Here is a 7,751-nt window from a genome sequence, read left to right as displayed (position 1 = left end):
GAAATCATTATTTCTTATTGGTCATATTTTCTTGCACTTTCAATGTCTAGTCATTTTTTTACAGAATACTACACTTCGTTTATAAAAGAATCGTAGTGGTTTTAAATGATGTTCGATTCCTCTCCTCTGTTAGATCAGTCACACTTCAGCAGGGATTGGGCTGTGGTAGGCCTGAATTGCAGTTTTAGTAAAGATCTGTCTACCTCTGATTTACCTCTGTCTACCTCAGCCTCCTCAGGAAATGCAGCTGTCTTATGAAGTCCCCAGCTCAGCTGTCCAGACTCTTACCATGCAGCTTCAAAATCTGACAAATACCTTGAAATGATGACGATGGGGTCTCAGCCATTATCTTTTTAAGTGTTATCTTTCTCCATAAATTCTGAACAATTTCTAGAGCTAGTTAAATGTAGCCGTGTCTTTATCATTCTATTTTCAATGTTTCCTACAATTTCAATTTTCTATACTTTTGTTTTTAAATATCACTGTACTATATTATAGATAAGTTCTTCTAGTCTGTATCCTTGATCAGTAATTTTCTCTTCTCTGTTGCCAAAACTATCCATTGCGTTTTTAATTTAAGGTACTGCATTTTTTATTTCTGGAAGTCTTATTGATGTATTTTAGAGTCTTGTTTCAAGTACCTCTTCATAGTTCCTTCTACCGATATTAGCAAGCTTTTTTATGACGTTATACAGTAAGCAAATTTGTTTATGATCTGTGTAATTCAATAGCTAAAGTCTTTGTAAGTCTGTTTGTGGCTCTTTTCTGATTATTGACCATGATGTGTTGCTTCTTTGTGTGCTGTTTTTCTTTGACTGTGTGCTAGCCAGACTATGCACTAGTGAAAAGTTACTTATATGAACAATTTTACACCTATGATGAAGGTACCTTCTTCCAAAGATGATCTACATTTGTTTCTACCAGGTGGCACTACTGCCCAAGACAATTTTTAACTGTGTTCAATGCTTAAAGATCTGTAACCACCTCGCTAATGTTGAAAATCTATATAAAGTCTGGTTTGCATTGATCTGTCTAGTCTAGCATTAGTATCATATTGTAATAGTAGTTGTCTTCTTTTACCCAAGAATTATTTAGGAAAGTATATTTAATTTCCCTGTGGACTTTACTGATGTTTAAACTTCTGTTATCATTTATCACTTTTACTTATAGCAGTTTTGTACTTATAAAAATGTTAATGTCGAAGAGAAGCTTTAACATTCATATATTATATCCTTAAGTGGAAGCTCTGGCAGCCAACAATATGAGCCTGATACTGAGAAGTCATCTCCCCACAAAGCCAGAAAGTTTATAATTCCTTGCAGTGAGAGAAGCAGATATAACAGGAGAGAAAAAGGCTGGAGGAAGCAGCTGGATGTAGATTTTAGTGTTAGGACTGAGCTGTTAGTGGAGGATCAGAGGCTGCTATTACTGAGATACAGACCTTATGCTCATCTCTCATGCACAGTCCACAATATTTTAAAGCAGTACTCATCACAAACAGCAGAAGCTAAAAGTATGTTATTTTTGGGAGAAGGGTTAAATGGAAAAGGATGGGAAAATAAGTTACTCAGTTATCATGATCATGTACTTTGGAATTAGAAAATGAAAGCTTGAGTCCTAACTCCTCAAATTCCTAACTACGTAGTCTTAGACAAATTATTTAGTCACTTTGAGTTTCAAGACCTTTGTCTGTAAAATGGGAGCAATAAAGATACCTACCTCACAGAATCACCGTAAGGATAGATGGGCTTTAATGTATACAAAATTCATGGTATACTTGTGCGCCGCCCTTCTCTGCACTGCACCATGCCCTGTGCACTGACCCTGCACTACTGCGTCGCACACCTGCGCTGCACACCCTACCCTGCCACCCCTGCCCCCGACCCATGTTCCCATCCCCACTTCCAACCCATACTTTGGGTCCCATGCCACACCCTGTGCCCCCATTCCCCACTGCGAGAACCCCATGCTCCACCCCACACCCCACCCCATGCCCCCACACCATTCACTCTGCAACAGTGAGCTGGCAGGCATTTCCAGGTTAGCTGTGGACAGGGGCAGCTGACATACCCAGTCTCACAATGCAAGATCATTCAAAGCAAGAGCCTAGGGGCCACGAGACCCATCAGGCCCACAAGGAGAATCTCCACTGAAATGCGCACCGCCAACCCCCCAGCCCCAGGGTTGGCAGTTTTTAGCATACACCTCAATCAATGGACCTGGCTGAAATTGCACCTGATCTCCATCCAGCTCACTCAGCTGCTGTAGTAATGGAGAAGCAGGCCTGAGGGGAAAAAGGAGTCCCAGGCATGTCATCTGCTGGGAAGAAATGGAAAATACAGACTGGCAAAATGCTTAACTGTCTAGCTTCAAACAGATCCCCCAAAAGAACTGTATACCCTACATGAAGTCTGGGCTTTGGTTTGACAGGGAATTGTTAACAAAATACAAAAGGAGAGCTTCAAAGCAAATCCAAGCAAATCCAAAACCTTAGATGATGAAGGGAAAACAACTTTCAAAATAACTCTATCAAAATGACCCAGTGCCTTGACGCCAGCAGAAAAATCACAAAGCACATGAAGATGAAAGCAGATATAGCCCAACCAGATGACCAAATTAAAACACCAGAGGAGACACAGACTCTGGAACAACTAATCAAAGAAGTTTATATAAATCTCCTAAATAAATTCAATGTGTTGGCTAATGACATAAAGGATATCAAGAACATTAGAAGAGTGTAAAGAAGAATTAAAAAGTGTAATTAGAAAAACAGCAGATATCAGAGAGATGAAAGATACTGCAGACCAAATAAAAAATATACTAGAGACACACAATAGCACATTTGAAGAGGCAGAAGAATGAACAAATTAACTAGAGGGCAAGACAATTGAATTTTAATCCGTAAAAGAACATATGGCAAAAAAAGATGGAAAAATTTGTATTGGATCTCACGGGAATGATGGACAACACGAAGCACACAAATAAAAGAATCATTGGTGTTCCAGAAGGAGAAGAGAAGAGTAAAGGCTAGGAAGATTAATTGAGAAAATATTGGGAGAAACTCCCAATAGAGAACTTAAGCAATTGGATAAGTGAATTAGTCCTAACAGACATATAGGTCATTACACCCCAAAACACAAGGATATACATTCTTCTCTTGTGCTCATGGAACGTTCTCCAGGATAGATCATATGCTGGGGCACAAAACAGGTCTTTATAAATTTTAAAAGATTGCAATTAGTCAATCCCCAAACAGAATAAATCCAAATAGGCCTACTCCAATACACATATCAATCAGTTGGTCAAATGTTGAAGAGAAGCAGAAAGTCCTGAAAGCAGCAAGAGAAAACTGACTCACCACATACACGGGAAACCATGTAAGGCTGAGTTCAGACTACTCAACAGGCACCATGGAGGTGAAAAGGCAGTCGTATGACATATTTAAGAATCCTGAAAGAGAAAGACTTCCAGCCAAGAATTCTTTATCCAGCCAAGTTGTCCTTCAAACCTGAGGGGGAGATTAAAATTTTCACAGACAGACAAAGGCTGAGAGAATTTTTCAACAAGAGACCAGACCTACAAGAATTACTAAAGGGAATTCTACTGGCCAAAAGTAAAAGACAGGAGATGGAGGTCTGGCGGAGGGCACAGAACTGAAGAGTACCAGTAAGTGTAATTTAAAGGATAAAAACAAAGGGGAAAGAATATATAAGTCTGACAATTAAAAATCGAAGGATAAGATGGTGGATTCAAGCAATGGTTTTACAGTAATAACTTTGAATGTTAATGGACGAAACTCACCAATTAAAGGATAGAGATTGGCAGAATGTATTAAGAAACATGATCCATCAATATGCTACTTATGGCATCTTAGACTCAAGAACATGAATAGATTGAAAGTGAAAGGACAGAAAAAGATGTTCCATGCAAGCTGCAACCAAAAGAAAGCAGAAGTACCTATATTAATATCAGACAAAACAGACTTTAAATTAAAAACATCATAAAAGGCAAAGAAGGACACAACCTATACATAAAAGGAACAATTCACCAAGAAGAAATAACAATCATAAATGTTTATGTTCATAATCAAGGAGTTTCAAAGTACATGAGACAGACCTTGGAAAAACTGAAGGGAGCAATAGACTATTCCAAAATAATTGTGGGAATAGTGGAAGGCTTCAGTACACCACTGTCTTCTATAGATAGAATAACCAGACAGAAAATCAACAAGGATGTAGAGAACTTAAACAATTTGATAAATGAATTGGTCCAAACACACATATAGGTCATATCACCCAAAATATTGGGATATACATTCTTCTCTAGTGTTCATGGAACGTTCTCCAGGATAGATCAAATGCTACAGCACAAAACAGGTCTTTATAAATTTAAAAACATTGAAATTATTCACAGCACTTTCTCTGATCACAATGGAATAAAGCTGGAAATCAGTAATCACCAAACGAACCAGAACTTTCACAAATATATGGAGATTAAATAATACACTCTTTTTTTTTTTATTTTTATTTTTTATTAACGGAAAAAAAAAAGAAATTAACACAACATTTAGAAATCATACCATTCTACATATGCACTCAGTAATTCTTAACATCATCACATAGATGCATGATCATTGTTTCTTAGTACATTTGCATCGGTTTAGAGGAACTAGCAACACAACAGAAAAAGATATAAAATGTTAATATAAAGAAAAGAAATAAAAGTAGTAGTAATAGTAAAAAACAACAACAACAAACAAACCAACAAGCAAACAAAAACAAAAAAAAACCCTATAGCTCAGATGCAGCTTCATTCAGTATTTTAACATGATTACTTTACAATTAGGTATTATTGTGCTGTCCATTTTTGAGTTTTTGTATCTAGTCCTGTTGCACAGTCTGTATCCCTTCAGCTTCAATTACCCATTGTCTTACCCTGTTTCTAACTCCTGCTGAACTCTGTTACCAATGACATATTTCAAGTTTATTCTCGAATGTCTGTTCACATCAGTGGGACCATACAGTATTTGTCCTTTAGTTTTTGGCTGGATTCACTCAGCATAATATTCTCTAGGTCCATCCATGTTATTACATGGTTCATAAGTTTATCTTGTCTTAAAGCTGCATAATATTCCATCGTATGTATATACCACAGTTTGTTTAGCCACTCTTCTGTTGATGGAGATTTTGGCTGTTTCCATCTCTTTGCAATTGCAAACAACGCTGCTATAAACATTGGTGTGCAAATGTCCGTTTGTGTCTTTGCCCTTAAGTCCTTTGAGTAGATACCTAGCAATGGTATTGCTGGGTCGTATGGCAATTCTATATTCAGCTTTTTGAGGAACCGCCAAACTGCCTTCCACAGTGGTTGCACCCTTTGACATTCCCACCAACAGTGGATAAGTGTGCCTCTTTCTCTGCATCCTCTCCAGCACTTGTCATTTTCTGTTTTGTTGATAATGGCCATTCTGGTGGGTGTGAGATGATATCTCATTGTGGTTTTGATTTGCATTTCTCTAATGGCCAGGGACATTGAGCATCTCTTCATGTGCCTCTTGGCCATCCGTATTTCTTCTTCTGGTAGGTGTCTGTTTAAGTCTTTTTCCCATTTTGTAATTGGGTTGGCTGTCTTTTTGTTGTTGAGTTGAACAATCTCTTTATAAATTCTGGATACTAGACCTTTATCTGATATGTCGTTTCCAAATATTGTCTCCCATTGTGTAGGCTGTCTTTCTACTTTCTTGATGAAGTTCTCTGATGCACAAAAGTGTTTAATTTTGAGGACCTCCCATTTATTTATTTCATTCTTCAGTGTTCTTGCTTTAGGTTTAAGGTCCATAAAACCACCTCCAGTTGTAAGATCCATAAGATATCTCCCAACATTTTCCTCTATCTGTTTTATGGTCTTAGACCTAATGTTTAGATCTTTGATCCATTTTGAGTTAACTTTTGTATAGGGTGTGAGAGATGGGTCTTTTTTCATTCTTTTGCATATGGATATCCAGTTCTCTAGGCACCATTTATTGAAGAGACTGCTCTGTCCCAGGTGAGTTGGCTTGACTGCCTTATCAAAGATCAAATGTCCATAGATGAGAGGGTCTATATCTGAGCACTCTATTCGATTCCATTGGTCGATATATCTATCTTTATGCCAATACCATGCTGTTTTGACCACTGTGGCTTCATAGTATGCCTTAAAGTCAGGCAGCGCGAGACCTCCAGCTTCGTTTTTTTTCCTCAAGATGTTTTTAGCAATTCGGGGCACCCTGCCCTTCCAGATAAATTTGCTTATTGGTTTTTCTATTTCTGAAAAATAAGTTGTTGGGATTTTGATTGGTATTGCATTGAATCTGTAAATCAATTTAGGTAGGATTGACATCTTAACTATATTTAGTCTTCCAATCCATGAACACGGTATGCCCTTCCATCTATTTAGGTCTTCTGTGATTTCTTTTAACAGTTTTTTGTAGTTTTCTTTATATAGGTTTTTTGTCTCTTTGGTTAAATTTATTCCTAGGTATTTTATTCTTTTAGTTGCGATTGTAAATGGGATTCGTTTCTTGATTTCCGCCTCAGCTTGCTCATTACTAGTGTATAGAAAAGCTACAGATTTTGAATGTTGATCTTGTAGCCTGCTACTTTGCTGTACTCATTTATTAGCTCTAGTAATTTTGTTGTGGATTTTTCTGGGTTTTCTACATATAGTATCATATCGTCTGCAAACAGTGATAGTTTTACTTCTTCCTTTCCTATTTTGATGCCTTGTATTTCTTTTTCTTGCCTAATTGCTCTGGCTAGAACTTCCAACACAATGTTGAATAATAGTGGTGATAGTGGACATCCTTGTCTTGTTCCTGATCTTAGGGGGAAAGTTTTCAATTTTTCCCCATTGAGGATGATATTAGCTGTGGGTTTTTCATATATTCCCTCTATCATTTTAAGGAAGTTCCCTTGTATTCCTATCTTTTGAAGTGTTTTCAGCAGGAAAGGATGTTGAATCTTGTCAAATGCCTTCTCTGCATCAATTGAGATGATCATGTGATTTTTCTGCTTTGATTTGTTGATATGGTGTATTACATTAATTGATTTTCTTATGTTGAACCATCCTTGCATACCTGGGATGAATCCTACTTGGTCATGATGTATAATTCTTTTAATGTGTTGTTGGATACGATTTGCTAGAATTTTATTGAGGATTTTTGCATCTGTATTCATTAGAGAGATTGGTCTGTAGTTTTCTTTTTTTGTAATATCTTTGCCTGGTTTTGGTATGAGGGTGATGTTGGCTTCATAGAATGAATTAGGTAGTTTTCCCTCCACTTCGATTATGTTGAAGAGTTTGAGGAGAGTAGGTACTAATTCTTTCTGGAATGTTTGATAGAATTCACATGTGAAGCCGTCTGGTCCTGGACTTTTCTTTTTAGGGAGCTTTTGAATAACTAATTCAATCTCTTTACTTGTGATTGGTTTGTTGAGGTCGTCTATTTCTTCTTGAGTCAAAGTTGGTTGTTCATGTCTTTCCAGGAACCTGTCCATTTCTTCTAAATTGTTGTATTTATTAGCGTAAAGTTGTTCATAGTATCCTGTTATTACCTCCTTTATTTCTGTGAGGTCAGTAGTTATGTCTCCTCTTTCATTTCTAATCTTATTTATTTGCATCCTCTCTCTTCTTCTTTTTGTCAATCTTGCTAAGGGCCCATCAATCTTGTTGATTTTCTCATAGAACCAACTTCTGGTCTTATTGATTTTCTC

Source organism: Tamandua tetradactyla, chromosome 6 (genome assembly GCF_023851605.1).
Source record: "Tamandua tetradactyla isolate mTamTet1 chromosome 6, mTamTet1.pri, whole genome shotgun sequence".
Lineage (NCBI taxonomy): Eukaryota > Metazoa > Chordata > Mammalia > Pilosa > Myrmecophagidae > Tamandua > Tamandua tetradactyla.
This window is presented reverse-complemented; position numbering follows the sequence as displayed.